Raw genomic sequence first — 20959 nt, 5'->3', positions numbered from 1 at the left:
TTACGACTAAGTTGAAGCAGCCCCCTTCTGTCAGCACTTCCCACTTTGGGCTCGAGTCGGCGTCACTTGTAAAGCCAATGTCTTACCCATGGGTAAACGTAAGCCACCTGGCAAAACGATACGCTCGTGCAAACCATATTTGTGTAAACCGTGTCCGGGCAAACCGCCTTCCACGTTTAACAATCCTCGGGTTGTACCAAGGTCGAGGGAAACTAATCGTGCAAAACATTTGTGGCTGAAGGCATACCGAAGCGATATAGTTCCTCTGACGATTCCAACTGGTCAATGAAAGTGACAATTAAGAAGGCTCAGTAGCCAATGGCTAATTCTTCATTTGGGGTCAAAGTCGAGGGATGCGTCCTGTATGACAGCATGCTAGGTTACAGATTAGGTTACAATAGTAAGCGGTGTGATCAGCTTAGGGAGAAAGGACCGCATCATCGAAAGGCATTGCTTAGGGTCGATAGGAATATGTTATGGCTATAAATTTTATCGATGAAAATACGGACAATTGGCTCAGGCAATACAACTCCTCCCTCAATGATGTGTAGGAGGCTGCGCAACCAACCTTGAAGAGTATCTGTGAGCTGGCATTTTTCAAAAAGCACTTTCTAGCGCTAAGAAGCGGGGTCCAAAACAATATCAACACCACATCAGAAAGAGTTTATAGGTTGGGAACTTTCGACACTATCGGCATTCCTGAATCTGATCTTCAGATGGTTCAGTAATAAACGGGTTTGGGGCCCTACTACGAACTTCGGACCGTCAATCCGCAAATGTAGGTTCCTAAAGCCTAGGAAAAGGACATATATCAAACTGCTTCCTTTTATCATGCATAAATAAGGTGCAATATTTCTCGAATAAATTTGCAATGTTGCAAAGGGGTCCCTGCTCAATTGATGCAAGGCTTTTATTAGTGGAGATATTAGGGGTTTAATCCTCCAACATATTGTATGCCAATGGACTTTAACCTAGCTTTACATTCAGAACAACATCGCGAATTCTTCAGATTATTCTGGTACTGTAGTTCCTAATTGGAGGCACACATCCATAATTAAGTCTCTAAACCATCGTCTCGTGAGGTTACAATCCTAGGAGAAGGCTGCTGGCGTAGATACAAATATGTCTAATATTACTGAAGCAATGAGAACTACGCTGGCCGAAGCACTCGAAACCATCTATTTAAATTTACCGCTCACTTCACTTGGAGAGCGCCGTTGAGGAAACGATCAGACAGCAGAGTGTACTCTCGGATAAACCGACTCATATTCCAGGTGAAAATCAATACTGTTTGATTGGCAGCAGAAGAAACGCTGCACCAAAATCTGGTCCATGGTTTCCTCGACAAGGATGCAGTAGGTACCTCTGAGTGTTGCGTAACACTATCTAAACAACTGCTCGCATGTCACTGGCACCGGTCTCGTTTCGAACCTTATATCCCCCACTAACTTTACCGGCCAAAGCTCCACCTCCCTCTCTCCTACCAGCGTGGTTAACTAGAAACAAGTTCGGAAAACGGAAGGGCGACGCTTTAGGGAGGTTTTACAGCCAATTATTAAAAATTATAGTAATATACTGCTATTAACTTTAATTAAACAGATAACAGTATGAAAGGTATTTCGGAGCCTAGGCATATATAGTGGCACCCTCCTGATTTTTTCCAGATTTATCGGTTGGATTCTTTCTGAGAATGGGTCCGTTAAAGAAATAATCACTTTAGACCGCCCGCACTCCCCACCTTTCCAACAAATGACAAAACTAAGACAGGCTTCGGAAAGTACTAATCGAGGCCTTTTATTTGATACCCCACATAACTATTTGATGAAAAAAAATATACTCCCCCCTTTTACATGGACCCCCTCCCCCTTAAATTCGATGTAGGATTATGTAACTCACTGTATGCGTGAGCGTTCACAGTGCACAACTTTCCACCAAATTTGGTGTGAATCGCTACAACCATCTCCGAGAAAAATCCGTGTGACGGACAGACAGACATACAGCCCTGTGAGAAATTGCCAGATCTCCAATCAGGCGCGACACCAGGTGGCGGATGGGAGCATACTTATTGATGTGTAAATATGTGTTCATGCATTTTTCTTTTCTGACTGTGCATACGCTACTGTTCTCTGGTGCGTGGACCAAAATGTCTATGGGAAGGATACCCAGAAAATAAAACCAACATGGACGAGGGAGAAGGAGAAGAAGAAAATGTACAGTGCAGGCGATCGGAACTCCAGTTCTGGCGGCTTTAGGGATTGAGCAAGCGGGCGTCTGGCCGCCGATATCCCTCGATCGCAATGCCCCGGTGGTAGGCAACTTGAAAACCGAGGCATCTAATGCAACAAGTGTTTTAGATTTGGAGAAGGAGGGGTTCAAGCGAAGCACAACTCTGTCAAGAACACCAATTGAAAAGGGAGAGAATGATGAGCTAAATGGACATAGCTGGGAAAAAATGGCGACTACCACACCCATCAGATCTGATCAAGAGATACTCTAGTAGCAACAAATAGATCCATTCAATAGAAGCTTATCAATTTTATGATCTCCTCCAATACCAAAGCCAGCAAAAGAGAAAGCTCATGGGAGCTCATCAACTGAAAAATTTTAAGGAGTCTGTAAAAGGAGTAATCTGGACAAGACTCACCAAGAACAGAGCTCTGCCCAAAAGACCTACCTTTTATGCATCTTGGGACTAAAATAATTGAGCTGCCCGAATTCATGAGAGGCATCAGGGTGCTTTACAATAGGGCGTAGGAAGAAGAAAGAAACCCTAAGGAAAATCCGAATATCCCAAACCCAACAGTGTCACAGGCTACCCAAGTGAGACCAAAGCACAAGGCCATCGATCTTCAATCGAGAAAAAGAGTACGAGCCAAAGAGGGAAAAGTTTTAGGGAATCAACAGGCACCAAAAAGGAAAAGAAGGGATCGTGAACAGTCTAAAAAACGGTACTAAAAGCTAAACAAGTTATAAACTCACTTGAGGAGAGTGTCGCCGTTCGTTCCCAAAAACATGAGATCTATAAACAGTGCAACAATCGCGATGAGGTAACATCCAGAGAGGAGATCTGCACTGCCTTGAAGGAACAATTCAAGTTGGAGGCATTCAGGGAAGAATCTATCGTGAGCCTAAGAAAAGCTTAAGGCGGTACTCAACCGGCCGCAATGGGACTGCCAGTGGAGGCAGCGCAGAAGTTATTGGCCGTGGTGAAGGTTCGGAATGGAAGAGTTGTTTTCCGAACAAGGGAACAGATCTCTCTAAAGAGGAGCTTCAAATGCCTAATATTTGGACACTTCACGAAGGTATGCACTAGCGGCATTGATTGGTCTGATCAGTGTCGAAGATGTGGGTTGAAACGAAATATTGCCAAGGAGTGCAATAGGGACCCCAACGGATTTTCTGCGAAGAAAAGGAGGGACGGGATAACCGGCATATTGCTGGAAGTGGCAAATGGCCGGAATTTAGGAAGGCGTTAACTGCAGTGAAAAAATGAGGTTTATACAAATATACCTCAATGATTGCAGGGTTGTTCCCGAATAGCCGAGTGGTTAGAGCACAAGGCTGTCGTACGGAAGGTCGCGGTTTAAATCCCACTGGTGCCAGTGGAATTTGTATCGTGATTTGACGTCGGATACCAGTCGACTGAGCTGTGAATGAGTATCTGAGTCAAATCAGGGTAATAATCCCGGGCGAGTGCAATGCTGACAACATTGCCTCCAACAGGATATTGTAATCCTGTAGTGTGCCGTTACAGTTTTGAAGGCAGGACATCCGCACCCCGAAAGCCAAAATCCAAAAGAACGCCAGGATGGTCTGCAAAGGCAATGGATAAGCAAACATTCCTTGAGGTGTGGTTAGGCCTGCCGGGCAAAGCAGGCAACTTCACGGATAAAGCTCTCCATGTCACACAAAGCATCTCCGAAGCATGTGATGCTTCGATACCCAGGAGATGCTCCTTCATGTTTTAGGCAATGCACATAAACTGAGTACGGTTCAAAGAAGAACAGCTTTAAGGGTGTGTTCTGCCTTTAGGACCGTCTCAGATGATACAGCGTTCGTCATCTCGGGAATGATGCCGATTGACATCCTAGTAACCGAGATGATGATCATTTATAACACCAAGTACCTCTCCCTTGTCGCAGCTGAAAAAAGCCGAAAGGCAGAGATCCATAAGCAGATGGGAACAGCGATAGAACCAGTCAGAAAAGGATCGTTGGACTTACAGGTTGATCTCTTCCATCGGGGAGTCAATTATTATCTCACCGAGTTTCTCATCGGACATGCAGGATACCGTCAATACCTGTACAGGTTTAAATTGGACACCTCATCTAATTGTTCAAACTGCGACTGGGTCCCAGAAGACCCAGCGGACGTATTCTTCCAAAGTCCTAGGTTCGTGGAAAAACGGAAGAACCTGGAGGAAACTCTAGGTGAAGTGGTATCGCTAGAAAATTTTGTCCGGATAATGATAGCTTGCCAGAAGGATTGGGATGCGATCAATTCCTTGATCGCAGCAGTCCAGGATAAACTACGAAAAACAGAAGAAGTGAAGAAGAGTCGGGGGTGGTTTGAGTGGGTAAAAATCCCACACTCTGGCGTGTCCCGGTCAGAGTTTTTTTGAAGATTTCCACCTCCTTGAAAAAAAGACAGACAGACAGTAAACCGATTTTAGTAAGGTTTTGTTTCTCACAAAAGCTTAAAAATTATCCCTGGAACTTTTGGAACAGACCCCGTACATTGGAATTCTATTTATCGGAACCAGATTCGAATATGAAAGAAAATCTTGACTTGTCAAAAAGATAAGTCCTTCAGATACAACAGAAAAAGAATGGCAGACCCGCCTACAGTCGTTAACTTTACAAAGAGTGAATCTTTGGATCATAAAATTGTAAAATCTGAGTTTAGTGAGGTAGTCCAAACAACAAACGCAAACAATTTGGTTAAATTCCGAATTATGTAGGATACCAAACTCAGTTATCTGCAGCCTATACGAGTACACTAGCGACTAGCGATACAGAACACCGTATCCAAACTTTCTATTTTCTAACGCTTCTCATAATGTCTTATATGAACCCCGTGCTCTTACCGGTTTAGAACACTATCTGAATTAAGACCTCATCTCGTCAAACAAAGGTGCTAACGTCTTAGACCTCTATTTAACGGTTACGGAAAAGCGAGACATCTCGACATCATCAACTCGTCAATGGATTACAACAGTAACGTTATACAATGTACGTATGTAACAGTTACAAGAATGGTTCGGAAAGCGGTCGTAAACATTCCAGCGCATTGTCATCAGTTCGAATTCATTCAAGTGCATAAAAGATAAAGCGGAAAGAATAGAAAAAACCTAAAGGCGCCTACTTTCCACCGACTACCATACACCACTGTTCACCCATGTTGGGATCTTCTTCGGTCTTCCACCAACAATTCACGCACAAAAGAGAGAGAATTAACTGTCGTCAGCATTTATACGGGGCCATAATTAACATCAGAAGATAATTTTGTCCATGTCCATATCCACAATACGCTCTGGAATTCCGTGGTCGATTGCTATGCGACCTAAATTCTATTTCCGACAATCCCGGAATATTTTCAGGTCATTCGCGCCCACCTAAAGGCCAGGTGAGTCTCCGTGGTTTGGTGCTGGTGCCGTTGCTTGGTGCACTTTATGTAAAACAAGTTGGCAGGTATGAAGAAGTGTCCACGGATTAATATTTATGCAATGAAGGGCAAAGCGAAAGATGTAATAAATATGAGAATATGAGGAAGCATATTAAGTGGAGATCGCAGATAAGACCTGGGAGTCGAATACCAAAGGAGGGTTTCTCGAGCAGCTATGGGTGGACGAGGTGGAAGGAGTCATCATATGAATTGGAAGATGTAAACAGGTTTCTTGCAAGCATCTGAAATGGTGATGCAATGCAAGAAGAATGTGTACTGTTCGAAGTTTATTGGCGGATGGTATTCCACAGAGATTGTAATCCGGGAACCAACAGGATGACGCCTATCATAAAGGAACTGCAAATTTTACCATCAGCCGTTTAATGATGATCGATTAGACAGATCGGGTAGATTTATCTTTCAGTTATTTTCCAAAAGCATTCTCAACGACACGATCATAAATCTTTATCCGAAGAAACCTTATTTCAACACCTTTTTCGGATCTCCACTTTTTTAAGATATTCAAAATCTTCCGTAGTTTTTTTACTTGACCTAGGCTAAGGAAATTGGAGGAAACGTTTCTCTAAGCATTTCTTCGCTCATAAATCATTGTCGATTTAAGTACGTTTCCTAGAGGCGGAAAACTTAGAAAAGAAGTTAGAGAAAATCTTTTCCAGGGTGTTTCCGTCTAAAGTCTGAGATAGCCTCTTCTTCACATTGGCTACAGATAGTCGAGCTCACTAACCCAACTTTCTCCAGGTTATAGCTTAAGGAGTTCATCACTTTCGGCTTTACTCGCCTTTATTCAATTCACTGAAGGTCGTTTTTGAAACATAGAAATTCAGAGCCCTGGTAATATCGTAATTTTAGGACAGTGTCCTTTAAAATCTCTGAACAACAAATTTATGAGTATTCAACCAAACCCCTTGTGTCAGTCTCTAAGTAGCTGGACTAATGAGGTGACCTGCTCACAGCCAAATTATCCTCCGATCCTCTGGCAAATTCTGGGTGGTGTGCTGTGGCAGATTGTCCTATGGTTCATGATTATCGTTGAAAAGGAAAATTAAAATGGTTAGACCATAATGGTGCCAAAATCATCGTACCTGATTAACCAATTGACCGGTAGCAGTACCAATTGCTACAACCAATCGTTACCCTGCGACTCTAATTCATTACCTAACATTTTTTTAGCATAGAGCGTGTAGCCATTGTCGGAGTTCATCTAGGAGGAGAATGAGAAGCCCCTGGAAAGCACGAATGGTTGCTAACCGTTACGTGCTGGCCTTCCACAAAATATTACGTTATAGTAGTCCTTCGGGGATAGTTTCAGTCATAATAGAAAGATGTTGTCGTAGATAGACCGCAAATAATAAACTTACTTCTCAACATTTTGCTTACGAATCGAGTTGCCCTGTGGCAATCTACTTAATAGCGCACGGATCGCACCCAATTTTTCACTAACAGCTTACTATATTCGGTGAGTAAAAAATTTGACTCCCCCTTTTGCAGGTGCTCAGAAATGGCGGGGAGGAAGACGGGGCGGCAACCCTGTCGGCCGAACCAAAACCAAGTTGCCGAGGAGAACCTCCGTAGTGGTGGCACCGGGAGACGTAGTATCGCATTGGTATAGACTGGTACCGTCGTAGCTTGCTGCGGCGAGGCTCTGATTGTGATCACAAAATCAATCCCTGTCTTAAGAGGACCGTGGAATTAAGTCCACGAGACAGGTACTCACGTAAAACCACTAGGACTTTCCCCTTTTGCATGTATGGCGGCTATCATCCACAAACTCAACGTAAAACGATGTTACTCACTGCAGGTGTGCAGTTTCTACCTTCCCAGTCACCCGGAGTAACCATTTCTGAAAAAAGTGCGGGTGACCGACAGACAGACAAAACAACGCTGAACTGGGTGACTAACAACTTTGATGACGAAATGATCAAGAAGATACATCTGGAAGACACCTCCCGCAAGAAAAAGCTGCTTTACGCCTAGGCGTAGAGCTTTTTGTTGGAATTCAGAAATCGAGGAATGTCAAAAAACTGCCTCAAAGCTAGGAGGCGCTCCTGGCGCAGAAGAAACCAGCCCAAGTTCGAGAAGTTACAGATGTAAAAGAAAAACTCGAGGAAAAGAATTACAAGTGGCTATCATGGCTCACATCCATGGGGTGGCACATATAAGCGATGTCATAACTAAAAGGTACACAGTTGCCACCGATTATTTGTTCAAAGTTGCTGCAGAATATAGTGAAAACTCCCTTTTCAGAAGATGTAAGCTATAGCCCGCAGCACATGTAACCCTCGACGAAGTTTATGTAGTGGTAGAAAGGTAAGTTTTAAAGTCAGCAGAGAAACTCATAAGACCCCAGGACCGCCAGATGGAATCTCGAGTATTTCCTTGAAATTCGCAGCCGGGACAGCATCAAATTTGTTTGCCCAATTTTTCCCCGAGCAATGGAGGCTATAAACGCTGATACTCATTCTGAAGTCAGGTAAACTATCGGATGATCTCTCCTCATATAGACCGATATGTCTGGTCAATACCATGGCCCAACTTTTCTTTACCAGACTTGCCTATTCTACTTCTTCTGATGAAGTTCTTATTTACATCAGAAGTAAAGCTGATTTTTGTTCACTTGACTTTCGTGCGTGAAACTGACGAAGATAGCTCCTCCGACCGCGTAATTGCACCCTTCAAGGTGACGTACCCACATGACCTCGACGCCGTCGCCCAACCCTCCTTTTGGCTACAAGGAGTACTCAGAAAGCCTTACCAGCGTAATAAATTTTGATTAAATTTTCGTGTCGCCCGCCGCCTCGACGGCCAGCATAAAAAACTTGTCAAGTAGCTTAAATTTTTATTATCAAAATATGAGAGGCCCACGTACCAAGCTGTCATGTTTCAAACATTCTGCCCTGGCTTTTCAATACTATCTCGTCTGTGTCACTGAAACGTGGTTGGATGATAGGATCTTAAGCTCTGAGCTTCTCGAGGGATACTCTATCTTTCACTGCAGAAGAGATCGCGTAGCTTCAGGTAAGTCAGCTGGTGGAGGTGCCTAGATCACTGTTAAGTCCCCCTTCGAGCCGAATGCATCTTTTCTTCATCTTCTACCCCTTATGATTGTATTACCATACGTGTTTTCCTTGCCAACGCCGGTCCTTTTATAATATGTTGCGTATAACTCCCTTGCCTCAGCCCCTCCTATCTGGACGATGAATTCTTCGCAGACTTTCAGAAGTCCTTACAGTAATTTTCTGCTCTCTTCCCTTCATTGCTATTCAGTTCAACCGCACCACAAATCATTTAAATCGCACTCTCGGTCTAGTCCTCTCCAACATGCCAGAACGGCTTTTTTCCCAATCTTCTCTTGCTCTTCCCCATATTGCTCCTGATGCCCATCACCCTGCTCTTGAGTAAGAGATACAACTGCCCCGCCTCAACTCCCATACTATACGCAAGTCCTCTAAGCTCAACTTTCGTAAGGACAACTTTTAGGGTTTGAACTTAGCCGTGGCGTCAGTCAACTGGGCTCCCATTCTCTCGCCATTAACCTGCGGACAAGCCCTCCTCTCAGACTTAACGCCCGCAATGCGTCTCAGTGTTGAAGGCAACCATGCTGAGACAATTCTGTTCCCAGGACTTTATTGCGGTCAACATACAATACCAGGTTAATGGTAAAAGGAAAAACATCATAGCAGTCTCTCCTTACTTACCCTATGATTCTTTGTGTCCTCTGCTGACGTAAGAACTAAGGGATCTGGTAGTGTATGCAGAATCAAGTAGCCTTGAAGTCTTAATCGAAAGCTCATCATATTTGTTGGGGCAGTAGCAAATGCAATCCCAGAGGAAAGAAGCTGTTTGATTTTATCACTTCAGTTGGTCTAATGACGGCGAACGTAGGGTCAACCCCTACGCTCGTGGGGCCAAGATGAAGTTAAGTAAGTGACCTAATAATCTACGCATCAAAGTTCTTAGAATTGATTAAAGACTGGCGAGTGCGAGATTAAGTCTCACTCTCAGACCACCATTACTTAGAATTAAGTCGATTTTTGCAGGCGAGCAGTCTGCAACACAAAGACCGAATCCTAGGAAAACACATTGGCCGAAGTTCAATGAACTTCTTGGTGACAAAGCGGAGTTCCCCAGGAGACTTTGGCGATAGAAGATCAATTGGACAATCTAAATTGCACACTTTTAGAGTGCTTTGAACAGTCTTGTCCTATTTCCTCAGGCCAACGTGTAAACGGTTCCATGGTAGAACCAAAAACTCAGCAAATCAACCAGACGACTTCCAAATCGTGCTTGTGAAAGCAATAAGGAAGAAGACTGGTTGAACTTCGAAACTCATAGCGTGAAAATAAGAGGCTCGTAAAACGTTCGAATCGAGGCTTGTCACCTGTGGGCTATGTGCCTTCCTCTTGACAGAAAGTGAAGGTGGTCTCATATCTAAGCCAGGGAAAGAAGACTATTCAAATCCAAAGAATTTCAAGCAAAACAACTTAAAAGCAGTTTCGCTGAAATGTCTGGAGAGACTGGTTGAGCGTCACATTCGCGAGAAAGCGCTAATGGTGCACCCATTAAATAAAAACCAACATGCTTACCAACGTGGAAAGTCCTGTGAGTCTGTTCTTCACTCTTTGGTATCAAAGGTAAGGGATACAATTCCGAAAGGCGAGCACGTGATGGGGGTGTTCGTGGAAATTGAAGGGACGTTTAGCTGTGCGCCCTTCCAAAAGCTCTGTGATGCCGGCAGAGAACATGGTGTTGATGAAACTATAATTAAGTGGATCTTCGCTATGCTAACGCACAGATTACTGTGTTCTGAAGTGGATGTTAACCGCCACCTAACAACCGAAGCGACGAAAAGCTGCTCTCAACAAGGTATCGCCACTTCTGAAAAGTATGTTGATCGACTCACTACTATGCGAACCGCAAAATCTGCCTATACAGGCTCATGCTTATGCGGATGGCCGTGATCTCGGAACGATGTGTTTCTACACACACAACACGCAGTTGATTTGATTGACAGTTGGTGCCTCAGGCATGGACTTTCAGTAAATCCAAATAAAACCACAATGGTATTATTTACAAACAAGTCGGAATACCGGAAGCTCGCGCTTCGGGTATAAAGGTTTTGTGTTCATCTTATGTAAGAGACGCACATTTCTCTGTCCGTATATAGCTACAAATCCAACCTAATCCTTCATATTTTTCCAAACTACGAGACATACGTACATATTAGGGCCATAGATATCACGCTCACTCTAAACAAACAAACTGCCTATTACCTGCTGTACACATATATGCACGTATCTAAATTTATCGTACCCATATTTCCGATTTACGTCTTATATCTATCTGAATTAGGCACTAGCCGCAAAGTTCATTAGCACGCATATATTATATACCTACATATACACATGTCTGGTTGACAAATAACTAACAAACTAAAACAAAATAATTGTCTGCGACCCAATTCATAAGAATTCATTTCGTTGTGGTATTGACGAATTGATATGTGATGATGACGTCATGCGGGTTGTAGAGTGCACGAAATTCACAAAAAATTGTAAAGTTTCACCCCCAATAACTTTGTTAATAATAGTTGGATTTTCTTCAAACTTGACCAAACTGTGCATTATATTCTTCGTTACACTCATGCTAAATTTTGTATTTCTGGGATGGATATAAGGGGGGGTGCCGGGTAAATTTCTAAAATGTGGAAATATACTATTATTAACTTTATTTGTGCAGATATCGGAACCGGATATATTTTGAGGCCTAGATTTCGTAGAGATGCACCACTGTGATTTTTTCCAGATTTTTCGGTTGGATAGGTTCCGAGAACGAGACCTGTTACACTTTTTGTGGGTCATATTTTCAACCCTTACTCCCCTATGTTTCATCTAATATCAAATATTGAACCAGATTCGAAAAGTACTAATTGAGACCTTTCATTTGATACCCCACTTGGCTACATTCTGTGAAAAAAAAATTTGCACCCTCCATTCACATATACGGAGAGCCCCCCCTTAAACTTAACGCAAGATGGCGCCACTTACTGCATGTAAAGGGATCACCAGATTACATACTCTCACCAATTTTCGTGACAATCGGTCTAGCCGTTTCCGAATAAATCGGGTGTGACAGACAGACAGACAGACAGACAGACAGACAGACGTCAGACGTGAGGAGTGGCCAGATCTCCCATCAGGCGCGACCCCAGCTGGCGGATAGGGGCATACCTATTGATGTGTAAATATGTGTTCATGCACTTTTCTTTTTTGACTGTGCATGGGCTAGTGTTTGCTCATCTCTGGTGCGCGGACCAAAATGGCTATGGGAAGGATACCCAGAACATAAAACCACCATGGAAGACGAGAGAAGGAGGAAACTTACGGTGCAGGGGCTCGGAACCCCAGTACCGGCGGCTTTTGGGAGTGAGCAAGCGGGCTCCCGGTCGTCGATATCCCTCGACCGCAGTGCCTCGGTGGTGGACAACTTGGCCACCTTGGCATATAATGCTACAAGTGATTTGGATCTGGAGAAGGAAGTATTCAAGCGAAGTACGACTTTACCGAGAACACCAATAACAAGACCAAACAAAGATGAACTAAAAGCAGCTTTTTGGACAACAAAAACCGTGACAACACCCACCGCACATGTTCAAGATGCTCGACAGCAGGAGGTGCTCCAGGAACAAGGAAGAGATCCATTCAAAAGAAGCTCATCAACTTTGAGATCTCCACCAATGCCAAAGACGATGAAGGATAAAGTACAGGCCAAAAGTGAAGGACCATGTAAAAGGAGTAACCCTGCCGGGACTTATAGGGAGCAGAGTCCCGATCCGGAGGAATTACCCTTCACCCAGCTTGGGGCAAAAATAGTTGAGTTGTCCGAGTTTATCAAGGACAAGCACAACGTGCACCAAGCCATAAAGAATATGGTGAGGGCTATTAGAGTCCTCTATAATAGATCACAGATGGAGGAGAAGAATAATAACAACACGCCGAACCCCGCTGTGCCAACAGTATCACAAGCGACCCAAGTGACGCCTAACCGTTCTACCATCGAATCCCAGCGAAATAAGCGAGTACGTGAAAAAGAGGGGGATCCTTTAAGTAATCAGCAGGCGCCTAAGAGAAAAAAAGGCGGACAGGACATCCGGAAAGCCAACACCAACAGGTCAGAAGGAGGAAACCCTACAGCGAATCTAGGAAACTCGACCAGCGTTGCGAAGCCTAAGACCAGCGAAAACGATGGATGGACTAAAGTTACCAATAAAAAAGCGGAACGAAAGGCAAAAGTGCGAACTCGTCCAGATGTAATTGTTATCTCCAGTAAGGGCAATCTGTCCTACGCGGAGATACTCAAAAAGGTCAAAGCGGATCCCGACCTAGAAGATCTGAGCGGAAATGTAAACCGAATCCGAAGAACCCAGAAAGGGGATCTCATGTTCGAGCTGAAAAGATCCAGCGTGGGCAAAACTGATGACTTTCGCACTCAAGTGAAAAACTCACTTGGGGAGAATGCCGCAGTGCGTGCCCAAAAACATGAGATCTACCTTCAATGTAAGGATCTCGATGAAGTAACATCGAAAGAAGAAATTTGTATTGCTCTGAAGGAGCAATTCAAGTTGAATGAACTCACCGAGGAGTCTATTGTGGGCTTACGAAAAGCCTATGGTGGTACTCAAACAGCCACAATACGAGTACCAGCGGAGGCAGCGCAGATGTTATTGGCTGCCGGAAGGGTTCGGATTGGATGGGTTGTCTGCCGTTTAAGGGAACAAATTTCACTGAAGAGGTGCTTTAAATGCCTCATGTTTGGACACTTCGCGAAGGCATGCACCAGCAGCATTGATCGATCCGATCGATGCAGAAGGTGTGGGGAGAAAGGCCACATTGCCAGAGAGTGCAATAGGGACCCCAAGTGCCTATTGTGCGAAGTAAAAGAGGGACAGGATAACCGGCATATTGCCGGGAGTGGTAAATGTCCAGAATTTAGGAAGGCGCTCACTGCAATGAGAAAATGAGGTTTATTCAAATAAACCTGAATCATTGCAGGGTCGCTCAGGATTTACTTGAGCAGGTCACGTTCGAATCTGAGATGGAAATCGCCATCATAAGCGAACCGTATAGACACCGTCATGGTGGCATATGGGTGAAAGATTCGACTGGTGGAGCGGCGATATGGGCTTGCGGTCGACAGGCCATACAATGTACTGCAAGTCAGGCAGGCAATGGCTTCGTGTGGGCGAAAATAAGTGGTGTATATGTATACAGCTGCTACGCCCCGCCAAGTTTGACACTGTCTGAATTCGAGCAAATGCTTGATAATCTTGTTCTCGACGCGAAGGGACGAAGTCCAAAGGTGATTGCTGGTGATTTCAATGCTTGGGCCCTAGAGTGGGGTAGTAGGGAATCAAATGCTAGGGGGCGCAGTTTATTAGAAGCTTTTGCGCAGATGGACATAGTTTTGGCTAATGAAGGTGCTGTAAACACCTTCCAGAAAGGGAGATCAGGCTCGGTTGTAGACCTGACCTTTGTCAGCCCTTCGCTGGCGCGTGGTATGTCCTGGTGCGTCAGCGAATGCTACACCCACAGCGATCACCAGGCAGTTTTCTTTGAGACATGTGTCGAACCTCAGGGCAAAGAGCTATCATGCCCGAAACCGAAAAAGATTTCAGGCTGGTCTGCAAAATCTTTGGATGAGCAGAGCTTCTTAGAGGTGTGGTTGCATCAACCTGATATAGCAGGCGCCTCTACGGAAAGAGCTGTCCATCTGGCTCAATGCATCGCCAAAGCATGTGACGCGTCCATGCCTAGGAGGTGCGCATTCCCCCGTAGAAGACCAAATTACTGGTGGAATGATGAACTGACCGGCCTTCGATCAGCCTGCCACCGAGCGAGAAGAGCGGCTCAGAGGGCGGTAGGTAGAGTCGATCAAGGGCAGAAAGAGTGCGCCTACAAGGCAGCCCGCAAAACCCTCAAGCTCGCCATCCAGCGAAGCAAGAGGAAATGCTTTAGGGAGCTCTGCTCAGAAGCGGACGTAAATCCGTGGGGGAGAGCTTATGGAATCGTGATGGGACGATTTAGAGGCCGTTCGTCTCCGCAGATCACGTGCCCCGCCCTCTTGTTGAAAATCATCCAGGGGTTATTCCCCCAGCAAGAGGGGAACACGGACACATTCCAACCACCTCTGAATGTGACAGCAATCCCGCCAGTCACCAGAGACGAGCTCCTGGAAATCTGCGGCAGAATAGGAGACAATAAAGCACCGGGTCTGGACGGAGTACCGAATAAGGCCCTTAAGCTTGCCGTGAAATCCAGGCCGGACATGTTCGCTGAGTTGTTCGAAGCATGCATGTCCGAGGGAATATTTCCAGCGGTATGGAAGCGGCAGAAGTTGGTGCTTCTGCCTAAGCCTGGTAAACCACCAGGTGAACCATCCTCATACCGACCCATATGTCTTTTGGACACGGTGGGGAAAATGCTAGAGCGGGTAATCTATAATAGATTACTCCCAGTAGTTGAGAGCCAAGGCGGCCTTTCAGATCGGCAGTATGGATTCCGTAAAGCCAGATCAACCATTGATGCCATCAAATTGGTTACTGGCTTGGCCGAAGATGCAATCCACGGAAAGGGTAGTACCAGCAAATATTGCGTGGTAGTAACCCTGGACGTGAAAAATGCTTTCAATTCGGCCAATTGGAATCTAATCCGGAAATCCCTAGCGAAGGTCGGTATTCCCGCCTACCTCGCCGCAATTGTCGATAGTTATTTAACTGAAAGGAGGCTCTGGTACGACACTGATGACGGACCGCAGGAGTACGTCGTTTCCGCGGGTGTCCCGCAGGGCTCCGTATTGGGCCCACTACTGTGGAACATCATGTACAACGATGTTCTTAATCTTCCCCTTCCGGAGGAAGCCACAATGGTGGGTTACGCTGACGACATTGCACTGGTTGTTGTCGCAAAGCATCTCGAAGATGCTGAGTTATACTCAAGCGAGGCAATCAGTGCTGTCAAATGCTGGTTGGAGAGCTCTGGTCTGACGCTTGCGGAGGAAAAAACGGAAGCGGTCCTCATCACGAAGCGCCGGAAGAGAAATTACGCCTGTGTTAGAGTCGGGAATCATATCATCACTTCCAAGCCGGCCATCAAATACTTGGGGGTGGTGATAGACAGGAAGCTCAGCTATAAGCAACACGTACAGTATGTTTGTGATAAATCATCCACTGCCAGTATGGCCCTGGCCAGGATGATGCCGAACGTGGGAGGGCCACGGCATACCTCTAGGTTGCTTATAGCCAGGGTGGTGACCTCAATCATGCTCTATGCGACCCCAGTTTGGAGCGAGGCGTTGCGGATGTCAGTTAGCACTAGCAAACTGAATGCAGTCTACAGGAGGACAGCTCTGAGGGTATGCTTTGCCTTCAGGACTGTCTCAGATGATGCAGCATTCGTCATCTCTGGAATGATGCCCATTGACATCTTGGCAGATGAGATGGCGAATATATACCATGCGAAGCCAACCTCTCCCTTATTGCAGACGAAGAAGGCTGAGAGGGAGAGATCCATAAATAGATGGCAAGAGCGGTGGGAACGCTCGGGAAAGGGTCGGTGGACTCACAGGCTCATTCCTGCCATCAAGGAGTGGTTGGAGAGACGACACGGTGAGGTTAATTATAATCTCACCCAGTTTCTCACGGGACATGGAGGATATCTCCAATACCTTCACAGGTTTAAATTGGAGACCTCATCCGACTGTCCAAATTGCGATGGAGTCCCAGAGGACCCAGAGCATGTATTCTTCTACTGTCCGAGATTTGTGGAAGAAAGGAGGAACCTAGAGGAGACTCTAGGAGAGGTGCTGGTACCAGAAAATCTGGTGCCGAAAATGCTAGCACATCAAGAGAATTGGGATGCGGTCAACTCCATGATCGCATCAATTCAAGATAAATTGCGAAAGGCAGAGGAAAGGAGAAAAACGCGGTCACGTGCGCCGCGTATAGAAGAAAGGGGATTAAGCTAGAGTGAGCTGACTCCGCCCCGTGATGTAATACTTTATGGTGGTTCCGCGGGGCAGGGAGGGAGTCGGGGGTGGTTTTAGTGGGTAAAAATCCCACACGCTGGTGTGTCCAGACCAGTGTCTTTTGAAGATTTCCACCTCCTCAAAAAAAAAAAAAAAAAAAAAAAAAAAAAAAAAAAAAGACAGACAGACGGACAGACAGACACCGTCACCATTCTAATAAGGTTTTGTTTCACACAAAACCTTAAAAAGAGGAAACTGAATGGCCTTTGCCTTCTAGAGATGAGGGGTACAATCCCTCAACTCTTCGAAGAAGTCAAATATCCTGGAGTTATTCTAGACAAGAACATGTAGAGGTAAAGTTGAAACGAGTTTTCATAGCTCATGGGCTGTGAAGGCGGACCTTTGCCTCGACATGGGGACTTAGGCGTCAGGTAGTAATGTGGATATATGTTACTATCATTAGACTGATGGTCGCTTCTGTATCCGTAGTATGGTGGGTTAAAGTGAAACTAAAGAGTTTTTGCTGTGAACTAGCCACAGTGTAATGAACTGTGTTTCTGGGTATCACAAGTGCCATGAGCACGACATCCGGCACAGCTCTGAATGCATTTCTCAATTTGCATCCCCTGGATTTGGTTATTCAGAGCACTGCCATGGGAGTAGCTCATAGACTAATTAGATTAGATCTATGGGAAAATAATGGTATTGGGGTCACAGAGCACTGGAAGAGCTACTGGGAGAACTGAATCCAGTTTTCGCAATGCTTTCTGATTCTCGGATCCTCCATCCCCATCTGTTTCATAGAAGATATGAAGTTATCTTGAAACGAAGAGAAACTGAGATTTTCAAACGAAGAGAAAACCACAAGAATACATGCCAGGATATACTGACGTCTTCTATACAGATGGCTCAAAAACAGGGCAAAGTTCTGGAGCAAGAGATTAGCTCTCGAATAAAAACGGAGAAGTGGACTTTTCCATCAGGACAATATACAACGGTCTTTCAGGCTGAAGTGTATGCGATCCTAAGAACGGCAACCTGGTTGATTGACGAGCGGTTGAAGGGCAGGCGCATCGCAATCTGTAGCGATAGTCAAGCTGCATTGAGGGCGTTTAGCAGTCCTTTGATCACTTCAAAAATCGTTCAGGAATGTAAAAATTGATTGAACTCTGTTTCTAGATTCAATACGGTGAAACTACTTTGGGTACCCAGTCATTGTGGTGTAGAGGGAAATGATATCTAGGATGTTTTAGCAAAAGAGAGTTCAATTTCTCCCATGATCGGACCCAGTAGTTGGGGCATCAGCAGCATTGGCTAATGCTGCTATCAAAAACTGCAAACAAATTGCCCATAATGACACGTGGCTGAGCCTTAATACTGCTAAACATACCAAACTTTTCTTGCCAGAACCAAACAAAGATACTGCAAAGTTTATTCTGTCGAAAGGCAGAAAGGTTTGCAGAAATATTGTGGGTAGACTGGAAAGTCATAATTTACTAGCTGGGCATACGCTCCGAATAGGAATTGTCCAAGATGATGCGTGTCCATCCTGTAATGGGAAAGCAGAATCCCCGGAACATTTTCTATGTGGATCCCCGACTATGGACGCATCAGACATTAGATTTTTGGTGCTGATGTGCTCCAACTGCAGCGGTAGCACCACATCCACTAACGGAAATCCTGCGATACATAAACGAATCCGGAATATTCCGCTTGACGGGGGGGAATATAGTACAATGGACCACTAGGGTCTAGGTGCTTTGAGGCTTTGAGTCTCTCCCCCCTCAAATACGCATACACATACACTTTACACTGTAAATTAACAATCCCAATTTTGTCTTGGATCGAGAGGATCCCAAGTTCGTATCTACGCTCTGACGGAATGAACCAATTGAAGAGAGATTGTCTAAAAAAAGCAAGGACAAGCAATTTCGTCCATGGCAGAGGCAACTCTTCAGACGCTGTTTCACCTCTGCCCTGGGGGCAGCGTGGCCGAAAGTGGCAACAGGTAGAAAACGCTCCTTGAGATAATCGCAAAAGCACGGCAAGGGTACGAGTGATATTCAAGGTAAACCGCCAATAGTTTGAGTCTAAGCTAGGCTAATTCTAGGCTGCTTGGGATATGGGGGATCCTGAGTCCATATCCACATAATTTTAGACCGAACCAAATGGACGAAATTATTAGTCCTTGTTTTTTCAATGCTTGGTAGCTAAGCCTCAAACGGTGGACCACAAACCGCGGGAGTAAGTTGCTCTCTAATTGGTCCTATCCAACATCATGTCGGTGTGGACTTAGGATCCCCCATATCCCAAACAAGAAATTGTCTGTCTCCGTCAAAACTTTCCAAAAATGAAGGCATAATCCAACATGAGCGGGCCTTGAACCAAACGGAAACCCCCGTGACGGGATCCGTCACAAGGTGGATGCGGACTCAGTCCATCTATAACAAAATTATGCGAAAAGTTGGTCGAAGATGTAGTGAAGAATTCACCTCATATTTGCTGAGGTCTGGAATACTTCATGATCATCCAGCTCAATGTCGACGTCGCGGCAAAGTAGATGATTTAATAGATATATAAAAAGAAGCGATAATTCTTTGGGATCCTCCAAGAGATCTCTGGTTGTAGGCTGGAGAAACTACTATCCTTCGTGAACGTTACATGCTGCCGAGATTTGGCTACCCTTATCTTTGCGGTATCACCACGCACCGTAGGGCTAATTGGGTCCCTTGAAGTCGGCCGTTTACACCTACGTATTACTGCTATTAAAGGCTTTTTAAATTTCGGAGAAGTTTCATTAGAACCTTAAAAGCAACATTTCTCTTTAAATAAGGAAAAAATCGAAGTTTTCACGTCAAAAGCCCAGCATACACCCTTAAATTCTCGATAGACAAACACAATTACCCTAAATAGAATATTTTCAGTCAAGTAAGAATCTGAATCCATACAGTATATTGTGCTTAAATTGGTGTGTCCAGTTATAGAGGGGACACTTTAAATGGATTATGGTGGGGTGTAGTTATCAGTAGCTCGATATAAGTAACCTAGATTGCACACAAAAATATGCAGCACAACACAAGAAAGATTAAGTGAACCAATTTGGAAACGAAGTGACCACTCCGTAAAGTTAAAAAATGAATTAGGTCAACTTTGTAAGCCTTTTTAACTGCATGCGAACTATCTTTATTTGATCATTTCGCGGCAGATACGTAAAGAATAACTGTCTTCCTAAGAAGTATAATCCTTGTAATATGCTGGTGTAACATCCCTGTTTACTCCTGACATCTAAAAACATTTTACCCTGCGACAACTTCATTATCTTCGACTTTCTTTTAAAGAAAACACAACGGCTGCACATATTCCAATTACGGCGTTAGCATACTTTTGTGTTCACTGCTATTTCACCTAATCTGTGTCAGAAGACGTTCACGAAACAATATGACAACAAGTCGATGTACTTTTGCACGTTGTTTCTAGATATTCTAACTGTTCAACGTTACTATACTCATTCCCTATTCGACTATCATCAACACAATGAACTAATTACGCGTATGAAAACAGCACAAAACACCCGCACTTAAATCTAATAATAATTCCACGTAAACACCATTCTAACGGTACATCATCATTCTCTTCGTCTTTCTTTATGAAAACACCACTAAAGAACTCGATTTTGTGGTCAGTAGATGGTAAGTCAATAGGAGAAGGTATCTAAGTTGCACAGGCGAATCGCGAGAAATTCGATTAGCACGCGCATACGATCCAGAAGCTAAAGTCGTACTGAAGATGCGATTTTTCCCCATGGACAAACTAAGTTCGCTGGCACTGTTCGATTACAGTTGTATTGGTCTTGGACTTGGAAGATTCTCAAGAAAGTCGTCGATACTTCCAAGTTGAGTCCAAGCTAACGATGACGTCGCGGAAGAAAGGTAAAATGACGAAATAAAACCGGTAATGGCATTTTCGCAAAATTCAGATACGAGGAATGAACGCAACTTTGTTGCAACAACAGTTGGACGGCAGAGTTTAGGTACCTATCTTCTATTTCAAAAAGAGTTTATAATATTTTGAATAACTCAATCAACCGTGCAATGTGGAAATTTTCCCGTTTCTATGACGCTTTACACCTGCACAACGTTAAGTATGGAAAACGAAAGACTTAAGCGAGTAACCCGCTCTAATAATTTGCATTGAACTTACATATTTGAAGTAACTCCTGATTGCGGCATGATATGGTGTTGATTAGAAGGAAGTA

At 44.5% G+C, this 20959-nt stretch overlaps 1 protein-coding gene across 5 annotated transcripts in view; it reads right to left on the bottom strand.

The window, feature by feature from the left end:
- Nucleotides 1–20467, bottom strand: part of LOC119650078 (protein masquerade) — a 43051-nt gene extending 22584 nt beyond the window's left edge. For 3 of the 5 annotated variants that reach the window (XM_038052577.1, XM_038052579.1, XM_038052580.1), the window contains exon 1: nucleotides 20087–20467. The gene's annotated coding sequence lies outside the window, so the exon portion shown is untranslated. The remainder of the gene's footprint in view (nucleotides 1–20086) is intronic. The other 2 variants (XM_038052578.1, XM_038052581.1) reach the window with 1 other exon arrangement.
- Between the last annotated feature and the right edge of the window lie 492 nt (nucleotides 20468–20959).

This window comes from Hermetia illucens, chromosome 2 (genome assembly GCF_905115235.1).
Source record: "Hermetia illucens chromosome 2, iHerIll2.2.curated.20191125, whole genome shotgun sequence".
Taxonomy (NCBI): Eukaryota; Metazoa; Arthropoda; class Insecta; order Diptera; family Stratiomyidae; genus Hermetia; species Hermetia illucens.
This window is presented reverse-complemented; position numbering and strand designations above follow the sequence as displayed.